Source organism: Nyctereutes procyonoides, unplaced genomic scaffold (assembly GCF_905146905.1).
Source record: "Nyctereutes procyonoides isolate TBG_1078 unplaced genomic scaffold, NYPRO_anot_genome, whole genome shotgun sequence".
NCBI classification, from domain to species: Eukaryota; Metazoa; Chordata; class Mammalia; order Carnivora; family Canidae; genus Nyctereutes; species Nyctereutes procyonoides.
The window spans coordinates 43111113-43134561 of record NW_026575125.1 but is presented as its reverse complement, the minus strand read 5'-3'; the positions used below and the strand labels follow the sequence as shown (position 1 = coordinate 43134561).

Here is a 23449-nt window from a genome sequence, read left to right as displayed (position 1 = left end):
CCTAATTACCAATTGATTCCCCAAAAGGAAGACAGCTTGCTGAGCACCTTAAATGTATTATCTTAGAAACAAAGCAGGAAGTGGTGATCTCTTTCTCAAGGGAGTTGGCTAACCCTCCAGAAGCATAAGCTGCTTTTAGAGCTTCATTGTTAACTGATTTCAGTAATATAGTTGCTCGGGTGGTGGAACCAGACACCAAATATCCATCTTAATTATGTTCAGAGATGCCATTAAGAGCCAAAGTTCTGGGGTTTGGTTGCATCTTTGGTAGTATTTTCTGAGGGTTTGGTTGAGTGGGCAATTCCCAACCAGAAGAATCATGGGGAAAGAGAATACCAATAGATTTGGACTGCCATCAAGTGCTTCTGGTATCAATACTACAGGAGGCCAGCAGCTTTCAATCCCCACTCCCAAAAGGGCCTGTGCTGTGTCCAAAAGGGCAGGGTAAGAATAAGGAAGGCATTTTCAACTTAATAACTTAGGTTATAGGTTGATCAGAAGAATCAGTTAGGGTCAACATCATCTTCCCTTGGGACACAAGTGGAAGAATTTTAGCTTTATAAGAGGTAGAAACTGATACCAAAGCAAACAAACCCATGAACACCATTCCATCCTGTGAAGAACCCTGACTGGCTATATGGTTTATGGAATTGCATTTGTCTGTCTGCTAATCTGTAATCCATGCTGTTTCCTCTTCTGTGTTTTTTGTTTCCTCACAGGTCCCTGCAAATAAACAGCAGGGCCAGGGTCTGGTTGGGGGAGGAAACTAGGGTAGTTAGGGGTAATAGAAAAAAGCAGAAAGAAAAGGTCTATAAAGTGTGCCTATTCCTCCTCCCCCCCCCAAAAAAAATGGAACACCAGTCCTCAAAATTGAGAAAGTTTTGCTTCATAAAATATTTTAATAAATGGATAAATATAATCAACACCAGTGTCTCATCATTTACCTCAGCATGGGGGGAGTTAAACGAACAGGAATGGAAATGGGAGGTGGGTTTGGGTAGTCATCCAGACTCTAAATAAGTCCCATGCACATAGGGATAGCAGGTTAAGAGGACAGCAGCAGCACAAAGCCAAGAGTCTCCATCAAGATAATCCTAACACTGAAACAGCTACCACAGAAAATTCTAAAATCTAACCACAACTGAAGGCAATCCTGTGGGGAAATATCTACCACTGTAACTGTAATTGTTCTAGAATTCAATTTTCTGCAGGATCCAGATTTCAAGTAAATGAGTTAGTTACTGGAAAGGTGAAATGAGGTAGAGGAGTACAGCCCAGACTGCTAAATAGATGCATAAGTGCAAAAAGCACCTTGAAAAACATTTGAAAATAAAATCTGCCCCCCACTAAGACATTTATCACGTAACTCCTCTCCGTTCCAAAACGTTTTGAGGTGGGAAGAAGTGTTGTGTTCAGATGAAAAAATGGGTTAGGCTCAATTAGGATCAAAATCAGTTCAATTTTTGGCCAAACAGGGACTCTGGGGGTGGGGGCAGTTATTGGTCACATTTCATAGGTAGGTCACTGAGACTGTATTAGACCAGGATTCCACAAAAATGCTAACCCAGAGTGAGAACTCAGATCTTGTAAATCCTTGACTCTCCAATATTAAAATCTGAAAGACAAAAAAGTATTTTTATAAAGATTTTATTTATTTATTCATGAGAGACACACACAGAGAGAGAGGCAGAGACTCAGGCAGAGAGAGAAGCAGGCTTCATGCAGGGAGCCTGACATGGGACTCAATCCCGGGTCTCCAGGATAATGCCCTGGGCCGAAGGTGGCGCTAAACCACTGAGCCACCTGGGCTGCCCAAAAGAAAAATTCTGACCTTCAGGACCACATTTCAGTCTACCCACATAAAAATGACATTCTTAGGCTTTATGAAGGAATCAGCCCTGTTGCTGAGGAACTACCACCAGAGTGGGCTCTGTAATTCATATTAAGAAGCTTAGACTAATCCTGTAGGCCAGTGAATTACCATCAGAATACAATTTGTCTTGTTTTTTTTTATTATACAGTAAAGTTATTATACAGTAAAATTGCTTTTTTTGGTGTATGATTCAGTGAATTTTCACACATATAGGCATTCGTGTAACCACTACTACTATCAGGATTCAGAACAGTTTCCACTGCCCCAGTAAATTTCTTGAGTCATTCGTGATTTAAAGACATATTCCTTAACCCTAACTCTAATCTCTGAACTATTTTCCATCCCTACAGTTTAGACCTTGCAAGAATGTCATAGAATATGTAACATTTTGGGATAAGCTTATTAAACTCAGTATAAAGGCTTTCAGATTCTTTCAAGTTGTCATGTGAATCAAGTTTGTTCTTCATTGCTAAATAGTATTTCATTGTATGGAATATATTTGTTTATCTATTTACCAAAGAACAGGTTGTTTCCAGTTTGGGACAATTATGCATAGAGCTGTTATAAACATTAATATTCAGGCTATTGTAGTCACTTCTCTAAGATAAATACCCAGGAGTAGGATTGCTAGGTTATATCATAATGCATGTTTCAATTTAATAAGAAACTTCTAAACTATTTTTTTTAGAGTGTCCCATTTTGCATCCAAACTAGCACCGTTTGAGAGTTTTACTTGCTCTACATCCTCACCAGCTCTTGGAATTTAGTAATTTTACTTTAGCCATTCTACGAGATGTTTAGAGGCACCTCATCATAACATCATAGATGATGTTAAATATCTTTTTATGTGCTTGTCATACTTAAATCCTCTTTGGTTAAGTGTTCAAATTCTTTTCCCTGTGTTTGTAATTGTGTTTTTCATTTACTTATTGTTGGGTTTTCAGAATTCTTTATATATTCTGCATCCAAGTTTTTTGTCAGATATATGATTTACAAATATCTTTCACCAGTCCGTAGTTTGTCTTCTCATCCTCTCAAGAATATTTTTCAGAGGAAAAATGTTACACTTTTATAGAAAGAATAATTCATTTTTTTCTTCTATGGATTGCACCTTTAGTGTCATATCTAAAAATTCCTCCTCTAACTCAGTAGTTCTCAACCAGGGATAATTTTGCCACAGGGACACTGGACAATTGTTTAGGCACATTTTTTGTTGTCATAGCATGAGAGGGGGGTGCTACTGGTATTTAATGGATAAAGGCCAGAGAAATTGCTAAGTGTCCTACAATGCACAGGAAAATTCCCAAAACAAAGAATTATTTATCCGGCCTAAAATGTCAATAGCACTGCTGCTCAGAAAATCCAATTTAACCCCAGGTCATAAAGATTTTATGTTGAATTCTAAAGGTTTTATAGTTTTATATTTTACTTTTAGATATATAACTCACTTTGAGTTAATTTTTGTATAATGCAATGTTTATTTTTTAAAAAAAGATTTTATTTATTCATGAGACACACACACAGAGGCAGAGACACAGGCAGAGAGAAAAGCAGGCTCCATGCAGGGAGCCCTATGTGGGACTCGATCCTGGGACTCCAGGATCATGCCCTGGACCGAAGGCAGGCACTAAACCACTGAGCCACCCAGGGAATCCCCTAATGTAAAGTTTATATGAAGGTTCATTTTTTACTATGTGGATGTCTAATTGTTCTAATGCCATGTATTGAAAAGACTGCCTTTATCACTGAATTGCTTTTACACCTACAGCCATAATTGTGTGGGTCTATTTCTGGACTCTCTATATCATTGTTCTTTCTCTTCTTCATCATAACATACCATATTCATTACTGTAGTTTTATAGTAAGTCTTTAATATGATTCCTTATTTTTTCTCAAAATTATCTTAGCTACTCTAGGTCATTTGCCCATGTAAATTTTACAGTCAGTTTGTCTATATCTACAAGAAGAAAACCTGCTAGGACTCTGACTGGTATTGAGTTAAATTTACAAACCAATTTGAGGAGGGACATCTTTACTAAGTTGACACTTCCATTCCATAAACATGATGCCTATCAATTTATATGATTTCTTTCATCAGTAGCTTGTATTTTCCATCACAAAGATTTTATAAATGTTTTAATAGATTTATACTTAAGCATTTCATTTTTAAGAGCTATTATAAATGGCATTTTAAAGCTTTAATTTCCTTGTACATTGCCAGAATATAGAACTGTGATTGATTTTTGTGTGTTGATCTTGTGTTCTGTGATTTTGCTAAACAATATATTAGTTCTAGGAGGGGTATTTTTTGTAGATTCTTTGAGATTTTCTACAACATAATCATGCCATCTGCAAAAAAAGGTCAATTTTATTTCTTTCTTTCTAATCTGTATTCTTTTTACTTATTTTTCTTGTCTCATTACACTGCTTAAAATTTCCAGTATAATGTTGAATAAGACTGGTAAAAGTGAATATCTGCCTTGTTCCTAATTTTAGGAAGAACATCTTCAATCTTTCACCATTAAGTACAATACATGTACATTTTTGGAGATAATCATTATCAGGTTGAGAAAGTTTCCATCTATTCTTAGTTTATTGATCATTTTTATCATGGATGTTAAATTTTTAACACAACACATTTACATCAATGGACAGATTGTTTAAACAGAAAATGAAATAATGGCTTTGAATGACACATGGGGACAAATGGACTTAACAGATATATTAAGAACATTCCAAAAATAAAAAAGAACATTCCATCCTAAAACAGCAGAATATATTCTTTTCAAGGGTATATAGAACATTCTCCAGAACAGATCACATATTAGGGCACAAAACAGGCCTCTACAAATTCAAGAAGATCAAAGTCATACCATGCATCTTTTCTGACCACAATGCTATGAAACTGGAAGTCAACCACAGGAAAACATCTGGAAAGATAACAAATGTATGGGGGTTAAATGACATGATACTAAACTGGGATATCAATGAAAAATTTTAAAATACATGGAAGCAAATAAGACAACATAGTTATCCAAAATCTTTAGGATTCAGCAAAAGTGGTTCAAAGAAGGAAGTGCATAGCAATACAGGCCAGCCTCAAAAAGCAAGAAATATCTCACATAAAGGAGCTAGGCGAAGAACAACAAATATAGCCTAGAGCCACCAGAAGGAAGGAAATGATAAAGATTAGAGCAAAAATAAATGATATAGAAGCTAAAAATAACCCAAAAGAACAAAACAATGAAACCAGATGTGGTTCTTTGAAAAAATTAATAAAACTGATAAACCTCTTGCCAGACATATCAAAAAGAAAAGAGAAAGGACCCAAAAAATCACAAATGAGAGAGAAGAAATGACAACCAACACCACAGAAATACAAGCAATCATAGGAGAGTATTATGAAAAACTATATGCCAACAGATTGGGCAACCTTAAAGAAATGGATAAATTCAGAGAAACATATAACTTACCAAAACTGAAACAGGAAAAATAGAAAATTTGAACAGACCGATAACCTGCAAAGCAATTGAATCAATAATCAAAAATTTCCCCGCAAAGAAAAGTCAAGTTCATCTGGCTTCACAGGCAAATTGTAGCAAACATTTAAAGAGTTAATACCTATTCTTCTCAAACTATTTCAAAAAATAAAAAAGGAAGGAAAAGTCCAAAATAATTCCAGGAGGCCAGCACTAAACCTGATACCAAAACCAGATAAAACCTCCATTAAAAAAAAAGAGCTACAGGGCAATATCTCTGATCAACAGACTCTTCACTACAGAAATAAACTGATAGTTACCAGAAGGAAGGTGGGTGGGTGAATGGGTTAAATAGGTGACAGGCACAAGGTAGTGTATGGAATTTTTGAATCATTATACTACACACCTGAAACTAATATTTCACTGTATGTTAACTAAGTGGGATTTAAATTAAAACTTTTAAAAAAGACTTCTTTTGTGACCTAGGATATGGTCTGTATTGGTGAATGTTCCATGTGCACTTGAGAAGAGTGTGTATTCCTACTGTTCTTGTGTGTAGTATTTTATAAATGTCAGTTGCAGTCAGTGGATTGATGGTGTTCCAATATCCTTTCTGATTTTGTCTGCTATTTTCCATCAATTACTGAAGCTGAAATTGTAGACTTGTCTGTTCTTTCAGCTATGTCAATTTTTGCCTCTTGTATTTTGAACTTATTAAGAGTAAACATAGTTTGGATTACTATATATTCTCATGAATTGACATTTGTATTAATATATAATATTCCTGTTTAATTATGCATAATTGACAATTTCTTTGCTCTGAAGTCAATTTTGATGTTATATTAACATAATTCAAATTTCTTTTGATTAGTTTCAAATGGTATCTGTTTTCATTCATTTGCTTTTAACCTATCCATGTAATTATTTTTGAAGTTAGTTTCTGTCATTGGCATATGGTTGGGTCTTGTTTTTTAATCCATTCTGACAATCTGTCTTTTTTTAATATTCTATTTATTCATGAGAGAGAGAGAGGCACAGGTACAGGCAGAGGGAGAAGCAGACTCCATGCAGGGGGCCTGACGTGGGACTCGATCTATCCTGGGTCTCCAGGATCAGGCCCTGGGCTGAAAGCAGTGCTAAACCGCTGAGCCACCCGGGATGCCCCACAATCTGTCTTTTAAGTGATATATTTAGGCCAGTTAGTATAATTATTGATATGACTGGATCAAGATTTGCCATTTTACTATTTTTCTGTTTGGTCTCTCTGGTATTATTCCTGATTCCCTTTTCCAGTCTTTTAGATTTGAACATTTTTTAGTATCTAATTTTAATACATCTATTATGATGCTGACATCTCTTTGTATAACTTCTAGTAGTTGCTCTGAGATTACAAAATACCTACCTTTCAAAGTCTATTTACAATCAATATTTTACCAATTCAATTGCAGTGTAAATTCCTTACCAGCATATTGGGCCCTCTGCCTTCTCCACTTTATGCTATCATTGTCTTATGTATTACATCTACATATAATGAAAATCACTTCAGAAAATATTGTATTACATTCAGTCAAAACTCAAAAGAAGAAAAATAGTCTATTATATTTACCCAGGTATACTTCTGTTTTTTTAATTCCCAATGTTCAAATTTCCCTTTTGGTAAAATGTCATTTCTGTAGGAAGAAATTCCTTTTTACCAATTCTTTTTCAGCCTGTCTGCTTACAATGAATTTACTTAGTTTTCCTTCATCTGAATTGTATTTTAAATTTTATCTTCATCCCTAAAGGATATTTTTTGTTGGATATTGAATTCTGGGCTGACAAATCTTTCGATACTTGAAAATTTTCATGTTGCTTCCTTCTCATCTAGAATTTCTGATAATAAACCTGCAGCCATTCAAATCATTGTTCCCCTATATACAATGCATTTTTTCTCTCTGGATGCCTTCAAGATTCTTTTGTCTTATTTTTCATCAATTTAATCATGATGTATCTATCTATGGATTTCTTATGGTTTATCCTGGTTGGAATTTACTCATTTTCTTGAATTTGTTGGTTGGTGTCTTTCAACAAAATTCTCAATTTTTCAGCCACTATTTCTTCAAAGACTTTTTCGGCACTTCTGTCTTTCTCCTCTATCTGAAACTCCAATGGCACAACTGATAGACCTGTTATTAAACTGTTTCACAAGTCTCGGAGGCTAATCTTTTTTTTCTCTATTGTGAATATTGCACAATCTTTATCTATCTTCAAGTTTACTGTCCTCTAACATCTCACTTGCGAATTTTGTCTACCCATGAGGTTTTTAAAATTTGTTATTCTATTTTTTATTTCTAAAGTTTCCACTTGATTTCTACTCCTTTATATCTTCTTCTCTTTATTGGATGAGGCTTTGTAATTTTTTGGTATATATTTTATTGGAATTCTATTTGCCAACATATAGCATAATACCCAGTGCTCATCTCATCAAGTGCCCTCCCCAGTATCCATCACCCAGTCACCCATCCCACCGCCCGACCGCCCTTGCACTAGCCATGTTGGTTTCCCAGAGTTAGGTGTCGGTCATGTTCTGTCACACTCACTGATATTTCCCACATATTTTCTCTCCTTTCCCCTTTATTCCCTTTCACTATTTTTTATGTTCCCCAAATGAATGAGACAATATAATGTTTGTCCTTTTCCAATTCACTTACTTCACTCAGCATAATACCCTCCAGTTCCATCCATGTTGAAGGAAATGGTGGGTACTTGTCGTTTCTAATGGCTAATATTCCATTGTATACATAGACCACATCTTCTTTATCCATTCATCTTTCGATGGGCACCGAGGCTCCTTCTACAGTTTGGCTATTGTGGACATGGCTGCTAGAAACATCGGGGTGCAGGTGTCCCGGCGTTTCATTGCATCTGAATCTTTGGGGCAAATCGCCAGAAGTGCAACCGCTGGGTCATAGGGCAGTTCTATTTTTAACTGGTTGAGGAACCTCCACGCAGTTTTCCAGAGTGGCTGCACCAGTTCACATTCCGACCAACAGTGCAAGAGGGTTCCCTTTTCTCCGCATCCTCTCCAACGTTTGTTGTTTCCTATCTTGTTAATGTTCACCATTTGCACTGGTGTGAAGTGGTATCTCATCGTGGTTTTGATTTGGATTTCCCTGATGCCAAGGGATGCGTAGCATTTTCTCACGTGCCTGTTGGCCATGTCTATGTCTTCCTGGTGAAATTTTCGTTCATGTCTTTTGCCCATTTCATGATTGGATTTTTTTTTCTTGGGTGTTCAGTTTCATACGTTCTTTATAGATCTTGGATACTAGCCCTTTATCTGATAGATCATTTGCAAATATCTTCTCCCTTTCTGTAGGTTGTCTTTTACTTTTCTTGACTGAGTCTTTTATGGTACAAAAGCTTCTTATCTGGATGAAGTCCCAATAGTTCATTTTTGCTTTTGTTTCCCTTGCATTCATACATGTATCTTGCAAGATGTTGCTGTGGCCAAGTTCAAAATGGGTGTTGCCTGTGTTCTCCTCTAGGATTTTGATGGAATCTTGTCTCACATTTAGATATTTCATCCATTTTGAGTTTATCTTTGTGTATGGTGTAAGACAATGGTCTAGTTTCATTCTTCTGCACGTCGCTGTCCAATTTTCCCAGCACCGTTTATTCAGGAGACTTTCCTTTTTCCAGTGGACAGTCTTCCCTGCTTTGTCGAATATTACTTTGCCATAGAGTTGAGGGTCCATTTATGGGTTCTCTATTCTGTTCCATTGATCTATGTGTCTGTTTTAGTGCCAGTACCACACTGTTTTGATGATCACAGCTTTGTAGTACAACCTGAAATCTGGCATTGTGATGCCCCTGGCTCTGGTTTTCTTTTTCAATATTCCCCAGGCTATTTGGGGTCTTTTCTGATTCCACACAAATCTTAAGATGATTTGTTCCAACTCTCTGAAGAAAGTCCATGGCATTTTGATAGGGATTGCATAAAATGGGTAAAGTACCCTGGGCAACATTGACATTTTCACAATATTAATTCTGCCAATCCATGAGCATGGAATATTTTTCCGTCTCTTTGTGTCTTCCTCCATTCCTTTCAGAAGTGTTCTGTAGTTTTTAGGGTATAGATCCTTTACCTCTTTGGTTAGGTTTATTCTTAGGTATCTTATGCTTTTGGTTGCAATTGTAAAAGGCATTAATTCCTTAATTTCTCTTTCTTCAGTCTGATTGTTAGTGTATAGAAATGCGACTGATTTCTGGGCATTGATTTTGTATCCTGCCACACTGCCAAATTGCTGTATGAGTTCTAGCAATCTTGGGGTGGAGTCTTTTGGGTTTTCTATGTACAGTATCATGTCATCTGCAGAGAGGGAGAGTTTGACTTCTTCTTTGCCAATTTGAATGCCTTTTATTTCTTTTTGTTGCCTGATTGCTGAGGATAGGACTTGTAGTCCTATGTTGAATAGCAGTGGTGAGAGTGGACATCCCTGTCGTGTTCCTGATCTTAGGGGAAAGGCTCCCAGTGTCTCCCCATTGAGAATGATATTTGCTGTGGGCTTTTCATAGATGGCTTTTAAGATGCTGAGGAATGTTCCCTCTATCCCTACAGTCTGAAGTTTTGATGAGGAGTGGATGCTGTCTTTGTCAAATGCTTTCTCTGCATCTATTGAGAGGATCATATGGTTCCTGTTTTTTCTCTTGCTGATATGATGAATCACATTGTTTTATGAGTGTTGAACCAGCCTTGTATCCCTGGGATAAATCCCACTCGGTCATGGTGAATAATCTTCTGAATGTACTGTTGGATCCTATTGGCTAGTATCTTGTTGATAATTTTTGCATCTGTGTTCATCAGGGATATTGGTCTATAATTCTCCTTTATGGTGGGGTCTTTGTCTGGCTTTGGAATTAAGGTGATGTTAGCCTCATAGAACGAGTTTGGAAGTATACCATCCCTTTCTATCTTTCAGAACAGCTTTAGTAGAAAAGGTAATGTTTCTTCTTTAAACGTTTGATAGAATTCCCCTGGGAAGCCATGTGGCCCTGGACTTTTGTGTCTTGGGAGGTTTTCCGTGACTGCTTCAATTTCCTTCCTGGTTAGTGGCCTGTTCAGGTTTTCTATTTCTTCCTGTTGCAGTTTTGGCAGTTTGTCGTTTTCCAGAAATGTGTCCATTTCTTCTAGATTGCTTAATTTATTGGCGTATAGCTGCTCATAATATGTTTTTAAAATCGTTTGTATTTCCTTGGTATTGGTTGTGATCTCTCCTTTTACATTCGTGATTTTATTAATTTGAGTCTTTTCTCTTTTTTTCTCTTTTTTTTAAATAAGGCTGGCTAATGGTTTATCTATCTTATTAATTCTTTCAAAGAACCAACTCCTGGTTTTGTTGATCTGTTCTACAGTTCTTCTGGTTTCTATCTCATTGAGTTCTGCCCAAATCTTTATTAACTTTCTCCTTCTGCTTGGTGTAGGTTTTATTTGCTGTTCTTTCTATAGTTCCTTTAGGTGCAAGGTTAGCTTGTGTATTTGAGTTTTCTCCAATTTTTTGAAGGATGCTTCTATTGCAATGTATTTCCCTCATAGGACTGCTTTTGCTGTATCCCAAAGACTTTGGACAGTTGTACCTTTATTCTCGTTTCCAGGAATCTTTCTAATTCTTCTCTAATTTCCTGTTTGACCCTTTATTCTTTTAGCTGGATGCTCTTTAACCTCCACGTGTTTGAGTTCATTTCAAATTTCTTATTATACTTGAGTTCAAGTTTCAAAGTATTATGGTCCGAAAATATGCAGGGACAATCCTAATCTTTTGGTATCGGTTGAGACCTGATTTGTGACCCAGTATGTGATCTATTCTGGAGAAAGTTCCTTGTGCACCTGAGAAGAATGTGTATTCAGTTGTGTTTGGATGTAAAGTTTTGTAAATATCTGTGAAATCCATCTGGTCCAGTGTATCATTTAAAGCTCTTGTTTCTTTGGAGATGTTGTGCTTAGAAGGTCTGTCATTTGCTGAATGTGCCGTGTTGAAGTCTCCCAGTATTAGTGTATTATTATCTAAGTATGTCTTTACTTTGGTTATTAATTGATATACTTGGCAGCTCCCACATTAGGGGCATAAATATTCATGATTGTTAGGTCCTCTTGTTGGATAGATCCTTTAAGTATGATATAGTGTCCCTCTTTATCTCTAATTACAGTCTTTGAGATAACCTTTAATTTATCTGATATGAGGATTGCTACCCCTGCTTTCTTTTGAGGACCATTTGAATGGTAAATGGTTCTCCATCCTTTCATCTTCAGGCTGGAGGTGTCCTTAGGTCTAAAATGAGTCTCTTGTAGACTGCAAATAGATGGGTCTTGCTTTTTTATCCAGTCTGAAACCCTGCGTCTTTTGTTGGGATCATTAAGCCCATTCATGTTCAGAGTTACTACTGAAAGATATGAATTTAGTGTCATCATAATACCTATTCAGTCCCTGTTTTGTGGGTTATTTCTTTGGGCTTTCTCTTTCTTTTACGGGTGGCCCCTTAATATTTTTTGCAGAGCTGGTTTGGTGGTCAGTTTCTGTCTGTCTTGGAAGCTCTTTATCTCTCCTTCTATTCTGAATGAGAACCTTGCTGGATAAAGTATTCTTGGCTGCATGTTCTCATTTAAGACCTGAATATATCTTGCCAGCCCTTCCTGGCCTGCCAGGTCTCTGTCGAGAGGTCTGCTGTTGATGTAATATTTCTCCCCATATAAGTTCGGGATCTTCTGTCTCTTGCTGCTTTAAGGATTTTCTCTTTATTTTTGGAATTTGCAGTTTTCACGATTAAATGTCGAGGTGTTGTTGGTTTTTATTGGTTTTAGGGAGGGATTTCTCTACCTCCTGGATCTGAATGCCTGTTTCCTTCCCCAAATTAGGGAAGTTCTCAGGTATGATTTGTTCAAATATGCTTTCTGGTCCTCTGTCCCTTTTAGCGCCCTCTGGAACCCCAATTATATGCAGATTTTTTTTCCCTTAACCTTTTCTCATGATCTTTTGTTTTTCTCTTTTTTCCTCAGCTTCCTTCCTTGCCATCAACTTGTCTTCTATGTCACTCACTCTTTCTTGTACCTCATTAACCCTCATCATTAGGACCTCCAGTTTGGATTGCATCTCATTTAATTGATTTTTAATTTTGGCCTGATTACATCTAAATTCTGCAGTCATGATGTCTCTTGAATCCTTTATGCTTTTTTCTAGAGCCACCAGTAGCTTTATAATTGTGCTTCTGAATTGGCTTTCTGACATCAAATTGTAATCCAAATTCTATAACTCTGTGGGCGAGAGTACTGATTCTTTTGTGGCGAGTTATTCTTTCTAGTCATTTTGCTCAATGCAGACTGGCTAAAAAACTAGTTGTACGCAAAAAAAAAAGGAAGACAAAAAAAAAAGGAGGGAAAAAGCAGGGGTATCCTCTGGTTCTATATACTGTACGTCCCTTGAGTTTTCCAGCACTGTGTGGTCAAGAACTTGCTCTTCCCCTATCTTCCCAGCTGGTCTTCTGGGGGAGGGCCCTGCTGTGCTGATTCTCAGGTGTGTGCACCTGGGGGAGCTGCCCTGCCTACTGCCAGGTGCACAGCTCAGTGGGAGCTGTTTATCCTGTGAGACCCCTGTCCCCCGCCCCCCCCCCGCTCAGTCCCAGGCACAGGGTGACACCAGGAGGAACAACACTGGCAGCGGCCAGCCTTCCAGCTCTGGAGTCAGCTCCTGCAGTAACTACTACAGTCTCCCATTCCACAGTGGCCTGGATGCTCCCGGGCGCGGGTGTGCTGATCTGCACAGTTTGGGGGTGCCCTGCAGCAGGAGCTCCTTGCTGTCCTGGGCCCTCCTCTCCTCCGCCTGTCCCGGGGGAGCACAGAATCCTGGACTATCTCCCCCAGCCCCTGAGATCTGGAGCCTGTGCTGCTGGAATCGTGCTCCTTGGGGCCGTGGCTCCCAAAGGCAGCAGGGCGCAGCCCCCCCTGTCTGGAGCCCCGGCCTGACCCACTGGCTTCTCCCCAAATTCCCACGGGGTGCGCGCTCCAGCCCTTTACCGAGCTCTACCCACAGTCTGTGGCGCGCTGTCCCCTGGGGTGCACTTCCTCTATTTAGTGACTGCAGAAAACTGGAGGCTCCACTTCCCCTCCTGTGATCCTGCCCGAGTTCCCTGCTAAGTACCTTTCCGTCTGGGAAGAATCCAGTACGGATTTTTAAAGTTCCTGCTTCTCCGGGGCTGGGCTTTCCTGTCCTGGGAGGCTCTAGCCCCCTGGCCTTAGCCCGGCCCCTCGCAGGGCCCCGCCCCCCACTGGATTCTTTTTTATTCCCCCCCCCCCCCCCCCCGCCTTCCTACCTTGTTGGAAGCACAAACTCTTCTCTCTGTAGCGTTCCAGCTGTTCTCTCTTTAAATCTCAGGTCAAATTCTTAGGTTTTCAGGATGATTTGAAAGTTATATAGGTAAGTTGGGGCCAGGTGACTTGGGGGCCCTACTCTTCCACCCCCTTGGCCCGCCCCTCCGAGTCTTTGTATTTTAATATTTGTTCCAAGGGTGTTTGCAATTGTTTGTTTTTTAATAGTAGCTGATTTAAAGTCTTTGTCAGATAATTGCAATATTCATCTCCTCTTGTAATTGATATCTGTTGTCTTTGCCATGTAAGTGAGATACACACGGTTCTTTGTATGCCTGTTAATTCCAGAGTATTTCCTGGATATTTTGACTATGACATTAGAAAACCCTAGGACTTGATTAAATTGTATGGAAAAACATGTGTTTTCCTTAGCAGTCAATCTGATTAGGTTCACGCCACACATTCCCACTAGCCTTCTGTGGGTTCATGGTCCAATGTCAGTTCAGTTTTCAAAACTTTTGCAGTGTTCTTCAGCTTTGTCTAGGGTATGTGTGTCACTACGTGGTCGGTCAACTCAGTTCTCAAATTCTTTGGTATGCTAATTAGGATCTGATCAATTCATACACAGGTTAGCGGCACATACCCAGAAGCTCATAAAAAAAGAAAAATAAAAACTTTGAGGGGCATGTGGGTGGCTCAGTCAGATAAGCATCCAACTCTTGATTTCAGCCCAGTTCTTTATCTCAGGGTCCTGGGTGATTGCGCCCTGCATTGGGCTCTATGCTCAGTGTGGAGTCTGGGATTCTCAATCTCTCTCTCCCTCTGCCTCTCCCCCCACTCATGCTCTTTCTCTAAAATAAATACAATATTTAAAAAAAATAAAAGACAGAGGAACCCGGGTGGCTCAGTGTTTGAGGGTCTGCCTTCGGCTCAGGCTCCCTAAGGGGAGCCTACTTCTCCCTCTCCCTGTGTCTCTGCCTCTGTGTGACTCTCATGAAAAATAAATAAAATCTTTTTAAAAAAATTATTTGCAAAGAAAAAAAGGAAAGTTGTTTGAAAATCTCTAAAAAAAAAAAAAAAAACTTTGAGGTCACCTTCCTGAGCACAACCTCTCCCCAGTACTATCCAATTCTTGGGACTTTCTTTCAGTCTTGTGGTCAGAAACTGTTCACTTCTGCAATTGTGCCACCTCTGAAGACAAACAGTGGAAGGACAGAGATATTAAAAAGCAACAGTGTGTGGCTCTACTCACTGTGGCACAGCTGCATCAAATAATAATTAAGGGTCATCTCTCTAAGACTATTGGTTCCTGAAGGTACCCATTGCAAGTATAATTGCTGTCACTGCATAGTTGCCTAGGGATTGGGATGTGAGAAAAGAGATAAATAAGGAAAAACATGGGGGATTTCTGCCCCCTCATTTTCTAAGCCAGAACTAGAGAATTCTCTTGGAGCTCTCTGTATTATAGTGCTCACTTCCAGGTTTTCAGCTCCTTAAGTTCAGATTGGAGAGTCTGAGAGCAGGAAAAGTAGGAATTCTCCACTGGTTTGCTGGTTCCTCAAACTTTGATCTTCTCCAATCTGCCTTAAGCTGCTTACTTTTCAGAATTCTCAAATAGTTGTGCCATGCACTCTATCCAGATTTTATGATTGCGTTCACTGAGAGACAAAGAGTAGCAGTCACATAACCATGTTACCCAGAACTATAATCAAGAATTTAATTTTAAATAAATCATTCTGGTCATTGTATGGGAGGGTGAATTTGAAGGGAGTAAAACTAAAGATAGGCAGACCAGTTAGAAAAGTCCCATAAGTAACCCAAGCAAAAGATAAGATCTCAAACCTGGACAGTGGTAGTAGACATTATAATGAAAATGCCAATTCAAGAAATAGGAGGTAAAGTTGGCAAGGCTTAATAAGGTCATCTTTTTTGTAAGGCCATAATCAAAACATGTAAGCATAAGCAAGAAATTGAAAGTGATCAAGACTGATGGCTCTATTAAAAAATACTTAGGAATAAATATAATAGAAATATAAGATAAAAAAAAAGACCATACTATGATAACTATAAAATATTGTTGATAATTTGTTGTTAAATTAAATCAAATTAAATCAAAAAACAGTGCTAGAGCAACTGAATATCCACAAGTAAGAAAATGAAGTTGGACACCTACATATCACCATTAATAAAAATTAATTTAAAATAGATTAAGACTTGACTTGTGCGTGAGGCGAGCGGAGCCAGAGTCAGAGATCAGAGGCCAAACTCGGGATCTGACAAGATGGCCGGGCTGCCCTGCCCTGCAGGATTATCAAGGAAACCCAGCGTTTGCTGGCAGAACCAGTTCCTGGCATTAAAGCAGAACCAGATGAGAGCAATGCCCATTATTTTCTTGTGGTCATTGCAGGCCCCTAGGATTCCCCCCTTGAGGGAGGGACTTTTAAACGAACTATTCCTTCCAGAAGAATACCTGATGGGAGCCCCTCAAGTACGTTTCATGACCAAAATTTATTATCCTAACGTAGACAAGTTGGGAAGAATATGTTTAGATATTTTGATAGATAAGTGGTCCCCAGCACTGCAGATCTGCACAGTTCTGCTATCGATCCAGGCTTTGTTAAGTGCTCCCAATCCAGATGATCCATTAGCAAATGATGTAGCAGGGCAATGGGAGACCAAAGAAGCCCAAGCCTTAGAAACAGTTTGAGCATGGACTAGGCTATATGCCGTGAATAATATTTAAAATTAATCCAATCATCAAGTGTGCATCACTTCTCCTGTTCTGCCAAGACTTCTTCCTTTTTTGTTTGCATTTAATGGACACAGTCTTAGAAACATTACAGAATAAAAGCCCAGACATCTTCAGTCCTTTGGTGATTAAATGCACATTAGCGGACAGCCGAGGTAGCTCAGCGGTTTAGCGCCGCCTCCAGCCCAGGGCCTGATCCTGGAGACCCCGGATCAAGTCCCTCGTCGGCTCCCTGCATGGAGCCTGCTTCTCCCTCTGCCTGTGTTTCTGACTCTCTCTCTCTCTCTCTCTCATGAATAAATGAACAGAATCTTAAAAAAATAAATAAATGCACATTAGCAAATCTATGTCTTGTCCTGATTCACTGTTGTAAAGCATGAGCAGAGGCTAGAAGTACCATCTGGATTGCTGTGAAACGTTTAAAAGCAGTGGCCCCTCTCTGCTTTTATTCATTTAGCCCATCATGGTTTAAGTATAAAGCACTGGGAATGAAGGTAGTTGTCAGGGTCAGCTGCAGAGGTATGGGTGTTTGTTTTTTTTTTTGAGGGGGATAGGTAGTTTTAATTTTATGGGCTCCTTTCCCCCTTTTTATTGGTGATCTAATTGCATCGGTTAAAAGCAGCTCACCAGTTCTTTAGAATATGCTCTCTAGCCAAGTCTAAATTTATTTAGATGCTGTAGATGGACAAGCTTGATTGTTTGAACCAAACTGGGAACAGTAAACAAACATCACAGCCCTCACTAATAACATCGTGACTTTGCTGTCAAGTGTAGAATCCTTCCTTTAAGAAAAAGCTTGTGACCATCTTGTATGGCTTGTCTGGAAACTTATGTAAATCTTATGTTTTAGTGAAATATTTTTTGTTATTCTAAAAAATAAAAATAAATAAAATAGATTAAGACTTAAATGAAAGAGTTAAACTATAAAACTCCTAGACAAAATCATGTGGATAAATCTTCATGACATGAACTAGGCAATGTTTATTAAGATGTGACACAAAAGCAAAAATATCCCAAAAAATGGATAAATTTGACTTTATCAAAATTAAAAACTCCTATGTTACAAATAGCACTATCAAGATTATCTTGTGAAAAGACAATCCATAGAATCAGAGAAAATATTTGCAAATCATATCTATGATCCAAAATATATGAAGAATTCTTACCATTCAGTAATAAAGACACAAATAATTAAAGATGTGCAAAGAATGTGAATAGACATCTCTCCAAAGAAGATAAACAAATGGCAAATAAGCACATTAAAAAAAAAACTGCTAGGGATCCCTGGGTGGCGCAGTGGTTTGGCGCCTGCCTTTGGCCCAGGGCGCGATCCTGGAGACCCGGGATCGAATCCCACATCGGGCTCCCGGTGCATGGAGCCTGCTTCTCCCTCTGCCTGTGTCTCTGCCTCTCTCTCTCTCTCTCTCTCTGTGACTTTCATAAATAAATAAAAATTAAAAAAAACTGCTAAACATTATTCGCCATCAAGGAAATGGAAATCAAAACCATAGTAAGATACTACACTTCACACCCACTAGGATGGCTATAATTAAAAAAACAGATAATACCAAATGTTGGAAAGAATATAGAGAAATCAGAACCCTCATACACTGCTTATGAGCAGGGATGTAAAATAGCACATAATCCAGCAATGCCACTCCTAAGTATATTCACAAGAGAAACAAAAACATGTCCACACAAAACCTTGTTCATGAATACTCATAGCACAATTACAAATAGCAAAAAAGTGGGGAAAAACAGATTTCTATCAACTGATGACTAAATAAAATGTTGTATATTCATACAATGGGATATCATTCAGCAATAAATAAAAGGAAATTAAGGACTGACACTCACTACAACATGGATAAACCTTGAAAACATTATGCCAAGAGAAAGAAGCCAGACACAAAAGGCTACACATTGTATGATTTGGTTTATGTGAAGTGGCAAATTTACAGAGACAGAAAAATTAGTGGTTGCCTAGGGTTGGGGGTGGGGGAGTGTACAGGATTGGTGTTAACTGCTAATGGCACGGGGTTTCTTTATGGGGTGATGAAAATGTTCCAAAATTAGATTATGGCTGTAGATGTACAACTCTGTGAATATATCAAAAACTATTGAATTGTACACTTTAAATTGGTGAATTGCATGATATGTGAATTATATCTCTATAAAACGGTTATATAAGGTTACAAAGAAAACCAATTACACTGATTTAGAGTCATCCAAATATAAAAACAAATTATTGACAAAGAATATGATGTGCTTCTTTAATAAAAGAACAAAAAATAAGATCCAGGTCTAATAGCTATCTTAATTTTGAAGTAGTGATAAGTGTAAAATAAATTCTGAGACATGCAGATGACCCAACAAAAATGATTGATGGTTCTATTATCACTTATCAAGAACAGAGCTAAAAAAAAAAAAGAACAGAGTTGAAAAAAGGTGGGGGAGAGGAATAATCAAATCAATTCATTTTTAACTCTGATGAAGCTCCTGAATTAAAAAGCATGTGTAAGATGCTTCCTTTCAGTGAGGCTGGAATTTGCAAGAGGGATTCAAACCTAGTGCTTTTAGCATGTTTATGCAAAGTTGGTTATACAAGCTGAATCAATGCCAGGCAACTTAGACCTCTGGCCTTACCCTTTAGTCACCCTGCAAAGTAGTGGAATGAGGCAGGAGGGAACCCAGGGATATCTGGTCACCAAGGCAAAGCAAGTTTGGAGGGGAATGGGAAACTGACACAAGGAGAAAGAAAGCACTAAGACATCTAAGGGCTCAGAGTGCTCTCCCTTCTGTCCCCAACCACAACAGGAAATGTGACCAGACTAGCATGGAGAAGCTGGGACTAGAAGTGGGGAAGTATTTTCCCCAAGAGCTCTCCACTGACTGTCCCCTCCACCAGCTTCCCACCGACAGGACTGATATTCAAAAATTGTGACAAGTAATGACAAATGAGCACAAATCAATCACAACAACTGCCAGTCATTGTACTCAAATAGAGTCCTAGAGGTCTCTTGCTGTGACATTACTTACTTCAGTTACTAGATTGTGGGGAGGTTCCAGCTGTCTTAGAGGCATGATTAAAGGCAGTGGTTCTTTATCAACTGGCACAGAGTAAATGTAACCCCTATGTTAACAACTAAGATAGCTGTACCAGTACACATAACCCCAGACGTAGGATAGGGAGAGAGAGTAGAACTTCCTTAAGGTGTTATGAATGAACACTGGGCAAATTATTGATGTTCACATTCGTGGGATAGCTCACTGATATCACAGGTGGAAATGTCTCTTTTTAAATTATTTTTTATTAGAGTTCAATTTGCCAACATATAGCGTAACACCCAGTGCTCATCCGCCAAGTGCCCCCCTCAGTGCCCGTCACCCCAACACGACACCCACCTCCCTTTCACCACCCCTTGTTCATTTCCCAGAGTTAGGTGCTCTCATTTTTTCGTCACCCTCACTTATATTTTCACTCATTTTCTCTCCTTTCCCTTTATCCCTTTCACTAATTTTTTATATTCCCCAAATGAATGAGACCATATGATGTTTGTCCTTTTCCGATTGACTTATTTCACTCAGCATAATACCCTCCAGTTCCAACCACATCGAAGCAAATGGGGGATATTTGTCGTTTCTAAAGACTAAGTAATATTCCAGTGTATACATACACCACATCTTCTTTATCCATTCATCTTTCGATGGACACCGAGGCTCCTGCCACAGTTTGGCTATTGTGGACATTGCTGCTATAAACATCAGGGTGCAGATGTCCCGGCAATTCACTGCATCTGTATCTTTGAGGTAAATCCCCAGCAGTGCAATTGCTAGGTCGTAGGGCAGATCTATTTTTTAACTCCTTGAGGAACCTCCACACAGTTTTCCAGAGTGGCTGCACCAGTTCACATTCCCACCACCAGTGCAAGAGGGTTCCCCTTTCTCCACATCCTCTCCAACATTTGTGGTTTCCTGCCTTGTTAATGTTCACCATTCTCACTAGTGTGAGGTAGTATCTCATTGTGGCTTTAATTTGGATTTCTCTGATGGCCAGTGATGTGGAGCATTTTCTCATGTGCTTGTGGGCCATGTCTATGTCTTCCTCTGAGATTTCTGTTCATGTCTTTTGCCCATTTCATGATTGGATTTTTTTTTCCTTGGGTGTTCAGTTTAATAAGTTCTTTATAGAACTTGGATACCAGCCCTTTATCTGATAGGTCATTTGCAAATATCTTCTCCCATTCTGTAGGTAGTCTTTTAGTTTTGTTGACTGTTTCTTTTTCTGTGCAGAAGTTTTTTACCTTGATGAAGTCCCAATAATTCATTTTTGCTTTTGTTTCTCTTGCCTTCATGGATGTATCTCACAAGAAGTTGCTGTGGCCAAGTACAAAAGGGGTTTTGCCTGCGTTCTCCTCTAGGACTTTGAAGGAATCTTGTCTCACATTTAGATCTTTCATCCATTTAGAGTCTATCTTTGTGTATGGTGTAAGAGAATGCTCTAGTGTCATTCTTCTGCATGTGGCTGTCCAATTTTCCCAGCACCATTTATTGAAGAGACTGTCTTTTTTCTAGTGGATAGTCTTTCCTGCTTTGTCGAATATTGGTTGGTCATAAAGTTGAGGGTCCACTTCTGTGTTCTCTATTCTGTTCCATTGATCTATGTGTCGGTTTTTGTGCCAGTACCACTGTCTTGATGCCTATGTCTCTGCCTCTCACTCTCTCTCTCTCTCTCTCTCTCTCTCTCTGTGACTATCATAAAATAAATAAAAATTAAAAATTTTTTTTAAAAAAATAAATAAATGGGAGAAAATTTTAGAAATCACATGGAGCGTTCTCTAAAATGTCTCTATAACAAACTACTTCTGGAGTTCAGTTAAAAAACAGAACGTGATGTACTAGAACAGATGTATCAATGCAGCTCCAAAAATCTTTATAAATACAGCCATTTGGAAGGATGATCCTGGATCAGAAGTTTTATTCCTTGTGTATCTACTTTAGGTGCACATGCCTCATCTCAGTTGTCATAATTGTCTCTGTAATTTCCTCCTGAGTAGCGGCCATAACTACCCTGGCTTCTGCCACCATAGTCTCTGGACCTTCCATATCCATATCCTCCAGGTCGACTGTCATATCTGCCACTCCCATAGCCCTGGTCCCCACCACCTCTAGAGTAGCTGCGACCACGCCGATGGGCCCTAAAGGCACACCCTCTAGTTCCCCTGGCCGACTTGTCCACGTGATCCACACGGATCTGGCGACCATCCAGAGACTCTCCATTCATGGGTCTCATGGCATCTGAGGCATGCTCTAGATTGCTGAAGGTGATGAAACAAAAACCCCGGGATCGCTGAGTCTCCCGGTCCTTGACAATAACAACCTCAGAGATAGGACCGAAGTTGCTGAAGTGGTCTTACAAAGCCTGCTCATTGATGTTGAAGTTCAGCCCTCCCAAGAAAAGCATTCCTTCTTCAGAAGACATGGCAGTGAACTCGAGTACTGCAAATCAAGCAAAAAGCTCAGAACAGCAACCAACGAGAAGCAGAGAGACTGGGGGTGAGACTGGGGGTGAATAATGTTGTTAATGTACTGTTGGATATTGGCTAGTATCTTCTTGATACTTGAAATCTTTGAAGGATTTCAAACATGTGGAGGTTAAGGACCATCCGGCTAAAAGATGAAAGGGTCAACCAGGAAATTAGAGAAGAATTAAAAAGATTCATGGGGGGATCCCTGGGTGGTGCAGCAGTTTTGGCACCTGCTTTTGGCCCAGGGCGAGATCCTGGAGACCCGGGATCGAATCCCACGTCGGGCTCCCGGTGCATGGAGCCTGCTTCTCCCTCTGCCTATGTCTCTGTCTCTGTCTCTCTCTCGCTCTATCATAAATAAAAAATAAAAATTAAAAAAATAATAAAAAAATAAAAAGATTCATGGAAACTAATGAAAATGAAGATACAACCATTCAAAATCTTTGTGATACAGCAAAAGCAGTCCTAAAAGGGAAATACATCGCAATACAAGCATCCCTCCATAAACTGGAAAGAACTCAAATAGAAAAGCTAACCTTACACCTAAAGGAGCTGGAGAAAAAACAGCAAATATATCCTACACCCAACAGAAGACAGTTAATAAAGATTCGAGCAGAACTCAACGAAATAGAGACCAGAAGAACTGTGGAACAGATCAACAGAACCAGGAGTTGGTTCTTTGAAAGAATTAATAAGACAGATATACCATTAGCCAGCCTTATTAAAAAGAAGAGATAGAAGACTCAAATTAATAAAATCATGAATGAGAAAGGAGAGAAAACCACCAACACCAAGGAAATGCAAACAATGTAAAAAACATACTATGAGCACCTATATGCCAATAATTTAGGCAATCTAAAAGAAATAGATACATTTCTGGAAAACCACAAACTACCAAAACTGGAAGAGGAAGAAATAGAAAATCTGAACAGGCCGATAACCAGGGAGGAAATTGAAGCAGTAATCAAAAACTTCCTGAGACACAAAAGTCCAGGGACAGATAGCTTCCCAGGGGAATTCTATCAAACGTTTAAAGAAACAATACCTATTCTACTAAAGCTATTCTGAAAGATAGAAAGGCATGGAATATTTCCAAACTCATTGTATGAGGCCAGCATCACCTTAATTCCAAAACCAGACAAAGACCCCACCAAAAAGGAGAATTATAGACCAATATCCCTGATGAACACAGATGCAAAAATTCTCAACAAGATACTAGCCAATAGGATCCAACTGTACATTAAGAGGATTATTCACCATGACCAAGTGGGATTTATCCCTGGGATGCAAGGCTGGTTCAACACTCATAAAGCAATCAATGTGATTGATCATATCAACAAGAGAAAAAACAAGAACCATATGATCCTCTCAATAGATGCAGAGAAAGCATTTGACAAAATACAGCATCCACTCCTGATCAAAACTCTTCAGATGGTAGGCATAGAGGGAACATTCCTCAGCATCTTAAAAGCCATCTACGAA

At 39.0% G+C, this 23449-nt stretch overlaps 1 protein-coding gene and 2 pseudogenes across 2 annotated transcripts in view; 1 reads left to right on the top strand and 2 right to left on the bottom strand.

The window, feature by feature from the left end:
- Window positions 1-1602: 1602 nt before the first annotated feature.
- Window positions 1603-23449, bottom strand: part of CCNB3 (cyclin B3) — a 75022-nt gene continuing 53175 nt past the window's right edge. Inside the window, exons 13-15 of one of the 2 annotated variants that reach the window (XR_008666221.1) lie at window positions 5347-5391; window positions 4747-4803; window positions 1603-1615 (exon numbers count right to left, since the gene is read on the bottom strand). The gene's annotated coding sequence lies outside the window, so the exon portion shown is untranslated. Of the gene's footprint in view, window positions 1616-4532; window positions 4804-5346; window positions 5392-23449 lie in introns of those variants that run through there. The other variant, XR_008666220.1, reaches the window with a different exon arrangement.
- Window positions 15564-16433, top strand: LOC129517909 (ubiquitin-conjugating enzyme E2 N-like; annotated as a pseudogene).
- Window positions 21277-22324, bottom strand: LOC129518637 (RNA-binding protein 3-like; annotated as a pseudogene).